Here is a 19441-nt window from a genome sequence, read left to right as displayed (position 1 = left end):
GGACAGAGGAGCCTCTTAAAGAAGTTACAGGTCTGTGAGAGCCAGAAATCTTGCTTGTTTGTAGGTGACCAAATACTTATTTTCCAGCATAATTTGCAAATAAATTGTTTTTAAATCCTACAATGTGATTTTCTGGATTTTTTTTCTCATTTTGTCTGTCATAGTTGAAGTGTACCTAGGATGACAATTACAGGCCTCTCTCTCTCATCTTTTTTAAGTGGGAGAACTTGCACAATTGGTGGCTGACTAAATAATTTTTTGCCCCACTGTATAATCTGCAATACAATGAATCAGGAGTCAACGTGTCCAACTTTATAACATCATACTGTAATTATAGGCCCACCTGCCCATGTAACTACCATGTAAATAAATACACTTGTTGTAAAGTGGTATCAAACTGAAATGTTCAAAACCACAACTATATATATATATTTTTTTAACCTTTATTTAACTAGGCAAGTCAGTTAAGAACAAATTCTTATTTTCAATGACGGCCTAGGAACAGTGGATTAACTGCCTGTTCAGGGGCAGCTCGGGGGTTTGAACTTGCAACCTCCCGGTTACTAGTCCAACGCTCTAACCACTAGGCTACCCTGCCGCCCCATATGATTTTGAGGGGCAACATTTATCCAGACGTCAACGGCGACAATATAGAGTATTTGTATTGTGTGTGTCAACTGCCACTGCTGTGTTTGTTCAATTCCTGATAACACATTTAACTCAAACATCCATCCAACGAAAGGCACTAGAGACTCACTTTTTGACCGCATCCTTTTTGATTTAAACAAAACTCTCCATACATGTTTGCCCATGGAATAAGTGGTCATAAAGTGACTTGTTGGACCTGAATGCCAAAACATTCAGGAGATAAAGGTGATCAAATTTGAAACATTTTGCATCCCCCACCACACCAAGAGACATTAGGTTAGGGACGATACCAGTTTGTTAGTACCACAGCAAGGAAAAAAAAAACACAAAGTGGATTTAACAGCCCTAATGTTGGAAACAAACATCCTTATGTTGTCATCCAGAGTCACATGTTTTTATTTTCCAAGCTATAGCACACAATATTTGACGTACAACAGGTTTTTCTATAACTTCCGGCGCCGACAGAGATGGCCGCCTCGCTTCGCGTTCCTAGGAAACTATGCAGTTTTTTGTTTTTTTTACGTGTTATTTCTTACATTAGTACCCCAGGTCATCTTAGGTTTCATTACATACAGTCGAGAAGAACTACTGTATATAAGATCAGCGTCAACTCACCATCAGTACGACCAAGAATATGTTTTTCGTGACGCGGATCCTGTGTTCTGCCTTACAAACAGGACAACGGAATGGATTGCATGCAGCGACCCAAAAAAACGACTCCGAAAAAAGAGAGAAACGAGGCGGTCTTCTGGTCAGACTCCGGAGACGGGCACACCGTGCACCACTCCCTAGCATTCTTCTTGCCAATGTCCAGTCTCTTGACAACAAGGTTGATGAAATCCGAGCAAGGGTAGCATTCCAGAGGGACATCAGAGACTGTAACGTTCTGTGCTTCACGGAAACATGGCTCACTGGAGAGGCGCTATCCGAAGCGGTGCAGCCAACGGGTTTCTCCATGCATCGCGCCGACAGAAACAAACACCTTTCTGGTAAGAAGAGGGGTGGGGGCGTATGCCTTATGGCTAACGAGACATGGTGCGATGAAAGAAACATACAGGAACTCAAATCCTTCTGTTCACCTGATTTAGAATTCCTCACAATCAAATGTAGACCGCATTATCTACCAAGAGAATTCTCTTCGATTATAATCACAGCCGTATATATCCCCCCCCAAGCAGACACATCGATGGCTCTGAACGAACTTTATTTAACTCTTTGCAAACTGGAAACTATTTATCCGGAGGCTGCATTCATTGTTGCTGGGGATTTTAAAAAGGCTAATCTGAAAACAAGACTCCTTAAATTTTATCAGCATATCGATTGCGCAACCAGGGGTGGAAAAACCTTGGATCACTGTTACTCTAACTTCCGCGACACATATAAGGCCCTTCCCCGCCCCCCTTTCAGAAAAGCTGACCACGACTCCATTTTGCTGATACCTGCCTACAGACAAAAACTAAAACAAGAAGCTCCTACGCTGAGGTCTGTCCAACGCTGGTCCGACCAAGCTGACTCCACACTCCAAGACTGCTTCCATCACGTGGACTGGGACATGTTTCGTATTGCGTCAGATAACAACATTGACAAATACGCTGATTCGGTGTGCGAGTTCATTAGAACGTGCGTTGAAGATGTCGTTCCCATAGCAACGATTAAAACATTCCCTAACCAGAAACCGTGGATTGATGGCAGCATTCGCGTGAAACTGAAAGCGCAAACCACTGCTTTTAATCAGGGCAAGGTGTCTGGTAACATGACCGAGTACAATCTCAATTCAACGGCTCAGACACAAGAGGCATGTGGCAGGGTCTACAGTCAATCACGGACTACAGGAAGAAATCCAGCCCAGTCACGGACCAGGATGTCTTGCTCCCAGGCAGACTAAATAACTTTTTTGCCCACTTTGAGGACAATACAGTGCCACTGACACGGCCTGCAACGGAAACATGCGGTCTCTCCTTCACTGCAGCTGAGGTGAGTAAAACATTTAAACGTGTTAGCCCTCGCAAAGGCTGCAGGCCCAGACGGCATCCCCAGCCGCGCCCTCAGAGCATGCGCAGACCAGCTGGCTGGTGTGTTTACGGACATATTCAATCAATCCCTATACCAGTCTGCTGTTCCCACATGCTTCAAGAGGGCCACCATTGTTCCTGTTCCCAAGAAAGCTAAGGTAACTGAGCTAAACGACTACCGCCCCGTAGCACTCACTTCCGTCATCATGAAGTGCTTTGAGAGACTAGTCAAGGACCATATCACCTCCACCCTACCCGACACCCTAGACCCACTCCAATTTGCTTACCGCCCAAATAGGTCCACAGACGATGCAATCTCAACCACACTGCCCTAACCCATCTGGACAAGAGGAATACCTATGTGAGAATGCTGTTCATCGACTACAGCTCGGCATTCAACACCATAGTACCCTCCAAGCTCGTCATCAAGCTCGAGACCCTGGGTCTTGACCCCGCCCTGTGCAACTGGGTACTGGACTTCCTGACGGGCCGCCCCCAGGTGGTGAGGGTAGGTAACAACATCTCCTCCCCGCTGATCCTCAACACTGGGGCCCCACAAGGGTGCGTTCTGAGCCCTCTCCTGTACTCCCTGTTCACCCACGACTGCGTGGCCACGCACGCCTCCAACTCAATCATCAAGTTTGCGGACGACACAACAGTGGTAGGCTTGATTACCAACAACGACGAGACGGCCTACAGGGAGGAGGTGAGGGCCCTCAGAGTGTGGTGTCAGGAAAATAACCTCACACTCAACGTCAACAAAACTAAGGAGATGATTGTGGACTTCAGGAAACAGCAGAGGGAACACCCCCCTATCCACATCGATGGAACAGTAGTGGAGAGAGTAGCAAGTTTTAAGTTCCTCGGCATACACATCACAGACAAACTGAATTGGTCCACTCACACAGACAGCATCGTGAAGAAGGCGCAGCAGCGCCTCTTCAACCTCAGGAGGCTGAAGAAATTCGGGCTTGTCACCAAAAGCACTCACAAACTTCTACAGATGCACAATCGAGAGCATCCTGGCGGGCTGTATCACCGCCTGGTACGGCAACTGCTCCACCCTCAACCGTAAGGCTCTCCAGAGGGTAGTGAGGTCTGCACAACGCATCACCGGGGGCAAACTACCTGCCCTCCAGGACACCTACACCACCCGATGTTACAGGCAGGCCATAAAGATCATCAAGGACATCAACCACCCGAGCCACTGCCTGTTCACCCCGCTATCATCCAGAAGGCGAGGTCAGTACAGGTGCATCAAAGCTGGGACCGAGAGACTGAAAAACAGCTTCTATCTCAAGGCCATCAGACTGTTAAACAGCCACCACTAACATTGAGTGGCTGCTGCCAACACACTGACACAACTCCAGCCACTTTAATAATGGGAATTGATGGGAAATGATGTAAATATATCACTAGCCACTTTAAACAATGCTACCTTATATAATGTTACTTACCCTACATTATTCATCTCATATGCATACGTATATACTGTACTCTATATCATCGACTGCATCCTTAGGTAATACATGTATCACTAGCCATTTTAACTATGCCACTTTGTTTACATACTCATCTCATATGTATATACTGTACTCGATACCATCTACTGTATCTTGCCTATGCTGCTCTGTACCATCACTCATTCATATATCCTTATGTACATATTCTTTATCCCCTTACACTGTGTAGAAGACAGTAGTTTAGGAATTGTTAGTTAGATTACTTGTTGGTTATTACTGCATTGTCGGAACTAGAAGCACAATCATTTCGCTACACTCGCATTAACATCTGCTAACCATGTGTATGTGACAAATAAAATTTGATTTGATTTAAAGGACCGAAGAGTTTTGCAATATTGCGATACTGGTATCGTGCCGGCCCTATGAGACATCCATGTCTTTATCACTGGAAATGATCAACGGTTGAGTTTGATATCATTTTAAAAGCTTACAAACAGGGTTGTCTAACTATTTTATAATTTCTTGGAGAAAGAAAAACTAAATAAATTATTATTTGTTGATGCTTAGACCCCACTTTACATCATCTGAAGTTTGTGTGTTGTGCCCGCCAATGGTTGAGACACAACATGCTATTGAATACAGAGTGGGTGTCATTTAAAGCATAGAAATGTAATTCATAGAATGACTTATCCCTTCAGACCACTGCAATTTAACTGGTACACCATTGAAATTTAAATTTGTACTTCTAATTACTACCACAAAGATGGCCGCTAGTCCACCCACCGGCAAATGTCAACTTAACTGGTCATGTATATTCTATTATCTATATTTCTATGCTTTTAATAGGTTTCCTATGGAGGATTGACAGTGTTATTTAAACCAACTTATATTCCCATTCAAGTCAACATTCTCTAATGTGTGGACCTCCAACCATGTTTGTGGTACCATTTGAAAGTCAAAATGTCATTTTTTTTAATACATTTATCAGACAAAACATGACGCCCACCCCGTATTCAAGAGCATGTTGCGTCTCAACAGATGGTGGGCACAACACCAAAACCCCAGATGATAATTAGATAAATCAATCAATTATTTAAAAAACAGTTTGACAACCCTGTTTGTAAGCTTTTAAATATCAATCTCAAAACGTTTATCATTTCCAGTGAAAGGCCAACTTTGACCACATTTCATTACATTTTATTTAACCTTTATTTACCTTTGACCACATTTATCTCTTGAATGTTTTGGCATTCAGGTCTAAAATGTCACTTTCTGAGCACTTCTACAATTGGCAAATATGTATGAAAGGTTTTGTTCAAATCAAAAGGGGTGCTGTCAAAAAGTGATTGAATTCAAATGTATTTACCCAGAGGCCTAGCAGCATGAAGTCAAAACAGTGGCACAATAATGTCAAGATCACAATGAATCCATGTCGGCCTACATGGATAGTACATGATTACAAATAATCTTATAAAGCTGTGGTAAGCCAGCCATGTGGTTTCTTATCACATCACTAAATGAATAAAACAGGTGAGGTATAGCTCAACGTAAATGTATTTTACAGCTTTCTAAGGCATTCAATCAACAGGGACTCTAATTATGCGGTGACGCCACTTTGATGGGGTCATCATTCATGAGGGGCCAATGTAACACGTCTATTGTCTGTTTTAAATACACTGTAAAGTGCTTAATTGACCAATTGCTTGCAGCCAACTTCTGTAGTCTTTTGTAAAAGTGTAATTTGCATAGCCAAGGCCTTGAACCTTAGTCACTGTTCTAGCCATCTACCACCTGGTACCCTACCCTGCAACTTACAGACTGCTGCCCTATGTACAGTCATTGAACACTGGTCACTTTAATAATGTTTACATACTGTTTTACCCACTTTATATGTACAGTGCCTTCAGAAAGTATTCACACCCTTTGACTTTTTCCACATTTTGTTGTGTTACAGACTGAATTTCAAATTGATTAAATTGAGATTGGCCTACACACAACACCCCATAATGTCAAAGTGGAATTATGTTTTTAAAGATTTTTTACAAATTAATTAAAAATTAAAAGCTGTAATGTCTTGAGTCAATAACTATTCAACCGCTTTGTTATGGCAAGCCTAATTAAGTTCTGAAGTAAACGTTTGCTTAACAAGTCACATTATGAGATGCATGGACTCACTATGTGCAATAATAGTGTTTGACATATATTTTTTTATGCCTACCTCATCTCTGTACCCCACACATACATTATCTGTTAGGTCCCTCAGTCTAGCAGCAAATTTCAAATACAGATTGAACCACAAAGACTGGGAGGTTTTCCAATGCCTCGCAAAGAATACAAATATTGCAAAACATGCATCCTACTTGCAGTAAGGCACTAAAGTAAAAACATGCATCCTACTTGCAGTAAGGCACTAAAGTAAAAACATGCATTCTACTTGCAGTAAGGCACTAAAGTAAAAACATGCATCCTACTTGCAGTAAGGCACTAAAGTAAAAACATGCATCCTACTTGCAGTAAGGCACTAAAGTAAAAACGCAAAAAAATGTGTCAAAGAAATTAACTTCCTGAATACAACATGTTATGTTTGGGGGAAATTTAAAAACAACACATCACTCTTCATATTTCCAAGCATGGTGGTTAGCTGCATCATGTTGTGGGTATGCTTGTCATTGGCAAGGACTAGGGAGTTTGAGGGTCTAAAAATAAACGGAATAGAGATACCCACAGGTAAAATCTTAGAAGAAAACCTGGTTCAGTCTGCTTTCCAACAGACACTGGGAGACAAATTCACCTTTCAGCAGGACAATAACCTAAAGCACAAGGCCAAATATACACTGGAGTTGCTTACCAAGACAACATTGAATGTTTCTGAGTGGCCAAGTCGCAGTTTTGACTTAAATCGGCTTGAAAATCTATGGCAAGACTTGTAAATTGCTATCTAGCAATGATCAACAACCAACTTGACAGAGCTTGACAAATTTTTTAAAGAACAATGTGCACATATTGTACAATCCAGGTGTGCAAAGCTCTTAGAGACATACGTAGAAAGTCACAGCCGTAATCGCTGCCAAAAGGTGGTTCTAACATGTATTGATTCAGGGGTGTGAATACATATGTAATGGAAATAATGCATTTAATTTTCAAAACATTTGAAACATTTCTAAAAACATGTTTTCACTTTGTCATCATAGGTTAGTGTGTGTAGATGGCTGTAACAACTACATGTGGAATAAGTAACAACTAAATGTGAAATAAATCAAGGGGTATGAATACTTTCTGAAGGATCTGTACATACTGTATTCTAGTCATGGCTCATCCTATATAACTACTGCTGTACACACCTTTTCTATTCATATACTGTCTTTACACACCATTATATATAAACAGTTGAAGTCGGAAGTTTACAAACACATAGGTTGGAGTCATTAAAACTAGTTTCTCAACCACTCCACAAATTTCCTGTTAACAAACTATAGTTTTGGCAAGTCAGTTAGGACATCTACTTTGTGCATGACAAGTAATATTTCCAACACAGACAGACAGATTATTTCACTTATAATTCACTGTATCTCCAGTGAGTCAGAAGTTAACACACACTAAGTTGACTGTGCCTTTAAACTGCTTTGAAAAATACAGAAAATTATGTCATGGCTTTAGAAGCTTCTGATAGGCTATTGACATCATTTGAGTCAATTGGAGGTGTACCTGGATGGATGCATTTCAAGGCCAATCTTCAAACTCAGTGCCTCTTTGCTTGACATCATGGGAAAATCAAAAGAAATCAGCCAAGACCTCAGAAAAATAAAATGTAGACCTTCACAAGTCGGGTTCATCCTTGGGAGCCATTTCCAAATGCCTGAAGATACCATGTTCATCTGTACAAACAATAGTACGGAAGTATAGGGACCACGCGGCCATCATACAACTCAGGAAGGAGACGCATTCTGTCTCCTAGAGATGAACGTACTTTGGTGCGAAAAGTGCAAATCAATCCCAGTACAACAGCAAAAGACCGTGTGAAGATGCTGGTGGAAACAGGTACAAAAGTATCTATATTGACAGTAAAACAAGTCCTAATATTGACATAACCTGAAAGGCCGCTCAGCATGGAAGAAGCCACTGCTCCAAAACCGCTGTAAAAAAGCCTAAATATGGTTTGCAACTGCACAAGGGGACAAAGATCGTACTTTTTGGAGAAATGTCCTCTGGTCTGATGAAACAAAAATAGAACGGTTTGGCCATAATGACCATCGTTATGTTTGGAGGGAAAAGGGGGATGCTTGCAAGCCGAAGAGCACCATCCCAACCTTGCAGCAAGGAGGTGGCACCATCATGTTGTGGGGGTGTTTTGCTGCAGGAGGGATTGGTGCACTTCACAAAATAGATGGCATCGTGAGGCAGGAAAATTATGTGGATACATTGAAGCAACATCTCAAGACATCAGTCAGGAAGTTCAAGTTTGGTCTTCCAAATGGACAATGTCCCCAAGCATACTTCCAAAGTTGTGGCAAAATGGCTTAAGGACAACAAAGTCAAGGTATTGGAGTGGCCATCACAAAGCACTGACCTCAATCCTATAGAAAAAGTGTGGGCAGAACTGAAAAAGCGCATGCGAGCAAGGAGGCCTACAAACCTGACTCAGTTACACCAGCTCTGTCAAGAGGCATGGGCCAACATTCGCACAACTTATTGTGGGAAGCTTGTGGAAGGCTATCTTAAATGTATGACTCAAGTTAAACAATTTAAAGGCAATGTCACCAAATACTAATTGAGTGTATGTAAACTTCTGACCCACAGGGAATGTGATGAAAGATATAAAAGCTGAAATAAATCATTCTCTCTACTATTATTCTGACATTTCACATTCTTAAAATAAAGTGATGATTCTAACTGACCTAAGACAGGGATTTTTTTACTCAGATTAAATGTCAGGAATTGTGAAAAACTGAGTTTAAATGTATTTGGCTAAGGTGTATGTAAAGTTCAACTGTGTAATATATATATATATATATATATATATATATATATATATATATATATATATATATATATATATATATATATACACAGTGCTGTGAAAAAGTATTTGCCTCCTTCCTGATTTCTTATTTTTTTGCACATTTATCACACTTAATGTTTCAGATCATCAAAACAAATTTTAATATTACAAAAAGATAACCCAAGTAAACACAAAATGCCGTTTTTAAGTGATAATTTTATTTATTAAGGGAAAAAAGCTATCCGAACCTTCATGTGACAAAGTAACGTGACAAAAGTAAAATGTTTTACCTTTATTTAACTAGGCAAGTCAGTTAAGAACAAATTCTTATTTTCAATGTCTAACTCTTTCAATGACGGCCTCGGAACAGTGGGTTAACTGCCTGTTCAGGTGCAGAACGACGGATTTGTACCTTGTTGCAAGTTCAAATCCCCCAGCTGACCTTTTGGTTACTAGTCCAACGCTCTAATCACTAGGCTATCCTGCAGCCCCAATCATGAATTAACTGTGGTTAATCACATGTTTTGGAAAGCTGAGTTCAATTTCACTAGCCACACCCAGGCCTGATTACTGCCAGACCTATTGAATCAAGAAATCACTTAAATAGAACCTGTCTGACAAAGTGAAGTAGGCCAAAAGATCATGCCGCGATCCAAAGAAATTCAGGAACAGATGTGAAACAAAGTAATTGACATCTATCAGTCAGGAAAGGGTTACAACGCCATTTCTAAAGCTTTGGGACTCCAGCGAACCACGGTGAGAGACATTATCCACAAATGGAGAACATTTGGAACACTGGTGAACCTTCCCAGGAGTGGCCGGCCTACCAAAATTACTCCAAGAGGGCAGCGACGACTCATCCAAGAGGTCACAAAAGAACCCACAACCACATCTAAAGAACTGCAGGCCTCACTTGCCTCAATTAAGGTCAGTGTTCATGACTCAACCATAAGAAAGGGCAAAAATGTCATCCATGGCAGAGTTCCAAGGCAAAAACCACTGCTGACCAAAAAGAACAAAGGCTCGTCTCACTTTTGGCAACAAAAAAAACATCTTGATGATCCCCAAGACTTTTGGGAAAATATTATGTGGACTGACGAGACAAAAGTTGAACTCTTTGGAAAGTGTGCGTCACGTTATATCTGGCGTAAAAGTAACACAGCATTTCAGAAAAAGAACATCATACCAACAGACCAATATGGTGGTGCTAGTGTGATGGTCTGGGGCTGCTTTGCTGCTTCAGGACCTGGACGACTTACTGTGATTGATGGCACCATGGATTCTGCTCTCTACCAAAAAAAATCCTGAAGGAGAATGTCCGGCCATCAGTTCGTGACCTCAAGCTGAAGTGCACTTGGGTTCTGAAGCAGGACAATGATCCAAAACACACCAGCGAGTCCACCTCTGAATGGCTTAAAAAAAAAGTGAAGGTTTGAGTGGCCTAGTCAAAGTCGGGCCTTGAATCCGATTGAGATGCTGTGGCATGACCTTAAAGGTGGTTCATAACCCTCCAATGTGGCTGAATTAAAACAATTCTGCAAAGAAGAGTGGGCCAAAATTCCTCCACAGCGATGTGAAAGACTCATTGCTAGTTATCGCAAACGCTTGCGATTGCAAACGATTGCAGTTTGTTGCTGCTGAGTGTGGCACAACCAGTTATTAGGTTTAGGGGGCAATTACTTATTCACATAGGGCCATGATGGTTCGGATAGCTTTTTTCCCTTAATAAATAAAATCATCACTTAACTGCATTTTGTGTTTACTTGGGTTATCTTTGTGTAATATTTAAATTTGTTTGATCATCTGAAACATTTAAGTGTGACAAATGTGCAAAAAAAATAAATCAGGAAGGGGGCAAATACTTTTTCACAGCACTGTATATGCTGGAAACGGCAGATTTTTAATGGAATATCTACATAGGCGTACAGAGGCCCATTATGAGCAACCATCACTCCTGTGTTCCAGTGGCACGCTGCGTTAGCTAATCAAAGTTGATCATTTTAAAAGGTTAATGGATCATTAGAAAAGCTTTTGCAATTATGTTAGCACAGCTGAAAACTGTGGTTCTGATTTAAAGAAGCAATAAAACTGGCCTTCTTTAGACTAGTTGAGCATCTGGAGCATCAGCATTTGTGGGATCGGTTACAGGCTCAAAATGGCCAGAAACAAAGACCATTCTTTTGGAACTCGTCTGTCTATTCTTGTTCTGAGAAATGAAGGCTATTCCATGCGAGAAATTGCCAAGATTGCGAGAAATTGCACTTCACAGAACAGCAAAAACTGTCTCTAACCAGAATAGAAAGGAGTGGGAGGCCCCAGTGCACAACTGAGCAAGAGGACAAGTACATTAGTGTCTAGTTTGAGAAACAGACGTCTCACAAGTCCTCAACTGGCAGCTTCATTAAATAGTAACCGCAAAACACAAATCTCAATAGTGAAGAGGCGACTCCGGGATTCTGGCCTTCTAGGCAGAGTTGTAAAGAAAAAGCCATATTACAGTTTGGCCAATAAAAAGAAAAGATTAAGATGGGCAAAATAGCACAGACACTGGACAAAGGAACTCTGGTTAGAAGACCCCCCCTTTGTTCAGGGACACATTATTCAATTTCTGTAAGTCACATGTCTGTTGAACTTATTCAGCTTATGTCTGAGTTGTTGAATCTTGTTATGTTCATACAAATAGTTAAGTTTGCTGAAAATGAACACAGTTGACAGTGAGAGGACGTTTCTTTTTTTGCTGAGTTTATGTACAGTACAAGTCAAAGGTTTGGACATACTTACTCATTAAAGGGTTTTCCTTTTTTTTCTATTTTCTACACTGTAGAATAACATTGAAGACATCAAAACTATGAAATAACACATATGGAATCATGTAGTAACCAAAAAAGTGTTAAGCAAGTCCAAATATTTTTTATGAGATTCTTTAAAGTAGCCACCCTTTGCCTTGATGACAGCCTTGCACACACTTGGTATTCTCTCAACCAGCTACATGAGGTAATCACCTGGAAGGCATTTCAATTAACAGGTGTGCCTTGTTAAAAGTACAATTATATAATTTATTTCCTTCTTAATGCGTTTGAGCCAATCAATTGTGTTGTGACAAGGTAGAGGTGGTATACAGAAGACAGCCCTATTTGGTAAAGGTCCATATTATGGCAAGAACAGCTCAAATAAGCAAAGAGAAACAACAATCCATCATTACTTTAAGACATGAAGGTCAGTCAATACTTAACATTTCAAGAACTTTTAAAGTTTCTTCAAGTGCAGTCGCAAAAACAATCAAGCGCTATGATGACTCTGGCTCTCATGAGGACCGGAAGGAAGACCCAGAGTTACCTCTGCTGCAGAGGACATTTTCATTTGAGTTACCAGCCTCAGAAATTGCAGCCCAAATAAATACTTCAGAGTTCAAGTAACCATCCCATCGAGCTTGTGCTTAGTGGAACTCTCATTTGTTTTCCAACAGAACAATGACCCAACACACCTCCAGACTGTAAGGGCTATTTGACCAAGAAGAAGAGTGATGGAGTGCCGCATCAGATGACCTGGCCTCCACAATCACTCGACCTCAACCCAATTGAGATTGTTTGTGATAAGTTGAACCCCAGAGTGAAGGAAAAGCAGCCAACACGTGCTCAGCATATGTGGGAACTCCTACAACACAGTTGGGAAACCATTCCAGGTGAAGCTGGTTAAGAGAATGCCAAGAGTATGCAAAGCTGTCATCAAGGCAAAGGTTGGCTACTTTGAAGAATCTAAAATATATTTTGATTTGTTGAACACCTTTTGGGTTACTACATGATTCCATGTGTTATTTCATAGTTTTGATGTCCTCACTATTATTCTACAATGTAGAAAATTGTAAAAAAAATAAAGAAAAACCCTTGAATGAGTAGGTGTCCAAACTTTTGACTGGTACTGTATATGTATTTATATTCCATTCTCCGACATTGCTCCTTCTGATATTTCTGAATTTCTTTATTTTTGTTTTTCTGGATTTTGTGTGCATTTTTAGTTTGTTTTTTTACTGCTATATATTAAAACACGGCTGGATTTCTCTGCACCTGCAAATCTGTTAATATGACCAATAATCTTTTATTTGAATGATAATTGGCAGGTTTCAATCGTGACAGTTAAATGATATCGTTACACATTTTGTCAGTTTCGTTTTCCATGTGGCAGGTTTCAATCGTGACAGTTAAATGATATCGTTACACATTTTGTCAGTTTCGTTTTCCATGTCAGTTTACTACTACATCCAGTACCCTAATAGGTTTGGGGTTGAATACTTTTGGACCAATATTACTCCATTTTACTGACTGTAATTAAAATGTTGATGGTGGGGACGTGATAATAAATTAAGTATGGTATAAAATGTTGTCATTAATTGAATGCTAGCTACAACATGACAGTTTATGAAGAAACAACAACCAGTTCGATTAGAGACAAATTACGCCTTTATTGACACCACAGTGCTGTCACACCTGGTGTTAAACGTAACCACTGGCCTCACGCACTGTAAACAAGTTGTCTGTAGAGTTATAGGCCAGGACAGAAGTAGGTTGATGAACCACGTCCTCTACTAAACCAATGCCATCCATGGCACATAGCTAGATATTATGATGAAGCTAGCAAAAACTGTGGATAGTGAATAACATTGAATAGGACGCTAAATGTTTAATATCAGCTAGCCATTTGAGCACACACTGGATTTTATTTCGTTAGCTACGTTAGTTGCAGACCAAACTATGCGCGAGCAGCTACTAGAATCTAGATAGTAGTTTCATGTTGACGTTAGTTGTAGCTAATATTAGCTAGCTAGCACGTTTAACGTTAGCTTCATGCATCACAATTAGTGGGTGCTGCTGGACTAGCTAGGCTATAGAAACCCGTTTGCGTCATTGCAAATTGTGTTTGAGTTATTTTGCTGCAATTTAGCTACGTCAGCTATCCGGATAAAATAGATTTGTGCACAACGAACACAATTAGCTAGCTAACTAGCAATGCTATCTACCTGGTCTGTCCAATAATCATAATAGGACGAGGAGGCAAGCAGCTTACAAAAAGAGAGTGATTAGGTGCAGATGTTAGAAATACAGCAGTGGTAGGTGGGTAAGCATATATAACGCTGAATAAAGCGCATGCTGCTGAAGACACTATTCCCCCCAACATGTAATTTCCCCTTACTAAACGCAGAGAAAAACAAAACAGAGACACTCTTTCAATGCATACGTTACCTGGGAACGCTTAAGGCCCCTCGAAGAGTAAAAGGTTGTTTTGTGACACTCCCGCTGCTCTGGCAGGAAACCCCGGTCTTGAGTCGACTGCTCCGCCGCTGTTCCCTCACCCTCTGTCGTCTTGACAACCCCGACCAGCGGCGGTGAGTCGGGGGCCCCGTCAGAATCAAATCCCGGGCCTTTCCTCCAATTTTCCCTTTCTTTTGTCCTCACCTCCACAAATTATGAGAGCACAATCGGGGTGCCTGTAGGTCCCGTAACCAGTGAGGTCCATACACCCCCTCCCCTCTTGTTCCCTCTCCTTTCCCTCTTTCACACACTGTTTAGGTGAAGCCACCCAGCTCGAGCACAAATTAAACGCATTGCCAGTGTCACCGCACTAACTGTACAACTAATAACTATAAATCTCAAGTGCCTATTTCCATGATACGTACATAACGTATAAAAGCATGTATCAATCCGTAGACCTATTCGTTTTCCTGTTACTGTTTTTTTTGCTACTGAAAGACCGCCTTGAAAATGCATACACTCATATTCCTGCACCCCCTCCCTCCTCATCTCTTCACATCACATCCCTCCATCTCCCCTGCTTTCCCAATATTTTCTACTTAATGATTTTTATATATATATATATATATATATATATATATATACACTGAGTGCAAAAGATGACTGTTTTGAATCACTGCATTTTGCTATCTTTGCTCTGGGGTTGAGTCTTTCAATCAGTCTCTTTGTTCTTATTTCATCCAAGTGCATGATTACTGAATTCACTACAAAGGAACCCAGAAAGAGACGTGACAGTAGTTGAACGGTGTTAAGAAAATGGGTTTAATAAAGATACAGACAGCATACTGGTTGATGTGGTCTTTAAAATCTCTGATCTTTAGGGATAATGCCTGACATTCAGTAGCTGCAGCCTACCTTAGCTACAGCACACTGACACCCATCACATAACATAGAGCCCTTCTCAACTGACTTCTGACTTGTGTAATGTCTCATTAAATTACCCTACTGCAAGGAATACCATGCACTGAAATGAAAGCAATGAAAGCTTAGGCTATCGAATAGCCTACCTGATTAGATTTATCACATTGTGATTAGGAAACCATGTTATCATGTACAAAGACAGAGGTTCTAAACAATATCGTTTCCCTATTTAATTTGTGTTGTCGCTGAGTGCTTATCTCCTCTCAAGCACAGGCAGTGAATGCAGTGCAGACCCACTCACTCTCTCCTAGTCATAATGGCTTGGCCTATGGCCCCCATCCACGCTACTGCACTTTTAATGTACTGCAGTGTACACACACTCATTCACCAATCTGTTATTTTCTGTCTCTATTTCTAAACAACACCGTTCAATTATTTTGTTCCCATGCAGATACCCGTCTATTTCTATCATGGTTACCATAGCAACTGCATCACAGAACCCTAACTATGGAAAATGTGTCTATGCCGGTTACACATGCACACACTTACCAGTAAATGTAGGCCTATACATACCTACATACACAGTATGAACATGCATACACTCACAAATACAGTAGCAGTAGTCCTGACATACATAGAAGCAGCGTAGCACTCAAACATGCTCTATGCTTAGTCAAACTGAAAGAATTTAGAGGTGAAAAGAGCGGCATCAACAAGGACCGATATCCATCCAATATACATACAGGAAACATAGGCACTGATATAAGTGAATGTAAGATAATGTATCACAGGCAATGTTATTGTTGTGTCCCTGTTCGACTGTGTTGTCTTTGTCCATTCCCTGTAACATGGTTGACTCTAAAACAAATGATTATCAAATCCGTTGCTGGTATATATATATACAGTATATATATATACTGTATACTTATTTATTTTATATAGCACTTTTCCTTATAAAGATAATCTCAAAGACGCTTAAAAACAAAAAAGTACATGTCCTTCAACAGTCAGAGGCTGGCACGTCCAGGTCACATCCAACGTCGGTGGGCTGCACATAGGTCAGGTCTACAGTACATCTGTCTCCAAGTCAGTCAAGAGCCTTCACTCTCTCTTAGAACTCTCCTTGAGCATGCTGTTCTCAGCTCCTCTGATATCCTGAAGCAGGCTTGAGTAGGGGGAAATCAGTGGCCACATCCAGTAAGATGGGGGGGGGGGGGCTCACTGCACATCAATGATTGGGATAGTCCACCTTGGAGTGAGAGATCCATTCAAAACTACAGGCCTCTGTATGATGTCCAAGCTTGTGTCATCTCCAGTTAAATAAATAAAAGGAAGGCTCAACAGTGTCATAAGACCGGCAAGTCAGTTAGTTTTGTCAAGATAACCCAAAGGCTAGCAAGCTAGCTATCTGGCCTTTGGGTTAACTTGACAAAACTAACTGACTTGCCGGTCTTATGACACTGTTGAGCCTTCCTTTTATTTATTTAACTGGAGATGACACAAGCTTGGACATCATACAGAGGCCTGTAGTTTTGAATGGATCTCTCACTCCAAGGTGGACTATGACACTGTTGAATTGATAAGTTAACAAATTAAAAAGTTGACAAAAAAACACATAAAATCAGTAAAATATTGACACATTTACAGGACTTCTCTGCCTAGGCCATGGAAAAAAGATAAATATATTGTTGTCAATAAAGTATTCCATTATCTATAAAGAAATATATTATTTTTATAGGGACGTTATACCAGGCGAGGTCATAAAATAATTAGTCTACAGTTTGAATGCATGTTTTAATGATCTACCTCTTCAGTGAATTAACCCTCACCGGATATGTCATATACCTTAGGGAGCACAAAGCTGACAATGTTGCTTGGAGAAGGAACTCAATATCCACCTTGAAGGGGCAATCTGCAATTGAAACAATAACAACATTAAATCCCCAACATTTTATTTGTAAAAAGGGGCTGGAGAAATCGAACCACTCTCAAATTCATAGACAGAGCTATGGATGCAACGACTGACCATCCATGGTATCAACATTATAGTTTTAACCATGTTTTGAGGCTATACAGTGTTTATTTATAATTACATTGTTTACAAACATTGGATTAAAACAAGCTTATATTGTGGGTTCTGATGGGGCACGACAGTTGAATTAAGGTCTTGAGGCATTTCAAAATTATGTTCTTCAAGAATCAATGGGTACATATCATTGATTTACAAGTAAAAACAATGCATGTAGCAACTGCAGATTGCCCCTTTCAACAGAACAGTGATCTAATCATGGTCTGTAGATTTAGCTAATCTTCAGATTATCAAAGTGAGGAGGGTCAACAATATGCATAATCTCAAGAAAAAGGACAATAGCCCTTTCATACATTAAGTTGCATCTATGCCTGTGTAGGAACACTTGAATTGCTCCAGTAACAGCAAAGACTCAAGACATGCACTCGACCGACCTGAGGTGGTTTTGTTGAAAAGGTCTAATATGTGAAAAGCAAGTGTTCAGGATGCCAATCAAATCACTGAATGAGCTATTAACAACCCAGTTGGAGCACAGTTCTAAACCCTGAACTCACGCAGGGAGGAACACTGGCTAAGTACCGGATGTCTTTCTTTATACTGTAGCCTACACATTTTAATAGACCTCTTTTAACCATCACATTTCCCAAAGTATTCAAATGTATAATATTACTAGAATCACATCATCAACTATAAAGCGCTACTTATTTTTGATCAGAAAAACAGAAAACTCAAATCCAACCAAAGTGTGAAAGGTCCAGGCACTCAGGCAAATGTTAAATTTACAAAAGGCCTTGATATCATGTAAATATATCATGTAAAAACAGCTATGTGTTTCAGCATAGAGTCTTCATTAAGGTACCACACAGGGTATTTATTCATACCTGTAGGGCTCCCGAAACTTTTCGCCAATGACTTCTGCTTTTTGTACTTTATCTGTGAGGATATTGTAGTCTGGTCAAAGGTTGTCACTGTCCAGTAGAATGATCTCTCTGTATAGAAATGCTGTAGACAGGTGGGTGTAGTTCACAGCAGTGGAGGCTGCAGCGGGGAGGACGGCTCATAATAACGGAACGGAGAAAAGGGAATGGCACCAAACACATGGAAACCATGGAAACCATGTGTTTAATGTTGTTGATACCTTTCCACTTATTCCGCTCCGGCCATTACCACGTGCCCATCCTCCCCAATTAAGGCTCCAGACGTTTAGCTTCACAAATGAAGGAGTTTAAAGGAATGCATCAGAGGAGACATGTAAGACACCACCTTACAGCTTGTCTGATGACATCCGATTGCTATGGCAACCAATGACCAGTGCACCGCACGCATGGCCTGCAATGTGCAATTTCAATGATGACCACATGGAGTCAGAGTTATACCAGAAAAATGCAACATGCTAATCAAAAAACACTAGAGCGTCACAGCGGCATGCAAAATATGAGTAATTTGCATGTGTTAACCCTTTTTAATATTAATCCAACAAGGCCTTTGACGTGTGTGCTTGTATGCCATGCATCTACAGTTCTACATATATCTACAGTTTACTGGCGTTTGCTCTTTACTGGTGTAGTGTCTGTGTCCTACAATATTACAATTGGTGCAATTATAATAGACATTGAATCATTAGAATGGGTTGATCTGATACCTTTCTATGGAAAACAAATGTCCTAGTCTGGCACAGCATCTTGAGTAGCTTTGGCTGCATTCATCCCTCCATCTTTCCTTTCCTTCTGTCCTTGAGAAAAGAGAGGAGACACTTTACAGTAATGGAGACAGCAAACAAGAGTGAGTCTGTTGGCATTCAAAAAATTAATCCAAGGCAGTATAATTTCACTGCAAATATCTCTCATTAAATAGAGAGAATTCTTAGCATCTTAAATGCTTTACGCTAAGGAGATGTCCTTTATCAGAGCAGAATAACAGAGATAACTGCATTATGACTAATAGAGAGAGTGACTATGTGTATCCAGCAGGGTGCATCCTCTCCTAAAGGTCCACACAACATCCTCATGGCAGGTTCCCTCTCTCGCTGAGGCCGACTGCCACACTTTCCACATTTCCTAGCAACCGCAGAACCCTGCCTCAATCACTACGGATACCGGGAGGAAAGGAGGGGGTGGGGGGTG

General features: G+C 40.7%; 1 protein-coding gene across 2 annotated transcripts in view; it reads right to left on the bottom strand.

Annotated features, from left to right (window-relative positions):
* Window positions 1-14892, bottom strand: part of LOC135554246 (transcription factor 20-like) — a 28141-nt gene extending 13249 nt beyond the window's left edge. For both annotated transcript variants that reach the window (XM_064986412.1, XM_064986413.1), the window contains exon 1: window positions 14360-14892. The gene's annotated coding sequence lies outside the window, so the exon portion shown is untranslated. The remainder of the gene's footprint in view (window positions 1-14359) is intronic.
* Window positions 14893-19441: the final 4549 nt, after the last annotated feature.

The sequence above is a fragment of the Oncorhynchus masou genome, chromosome 14 (assembly GCF_036934945.1).
Source record: "Oncorhynchus masou masou isolate Uvic2021 chromosome 14, UVic_Omas_1.1, whole genome shotgun sequence".
NCBI lineage: Eukaryota > Metazoa > Chordata > Actinopteri > Salmoniformes > Salmonidae > Oncorhynchus > Oncorhynchus masou.
This window is presented reverse-complemented; position numbering and strand designations above follow the sequence as displayed.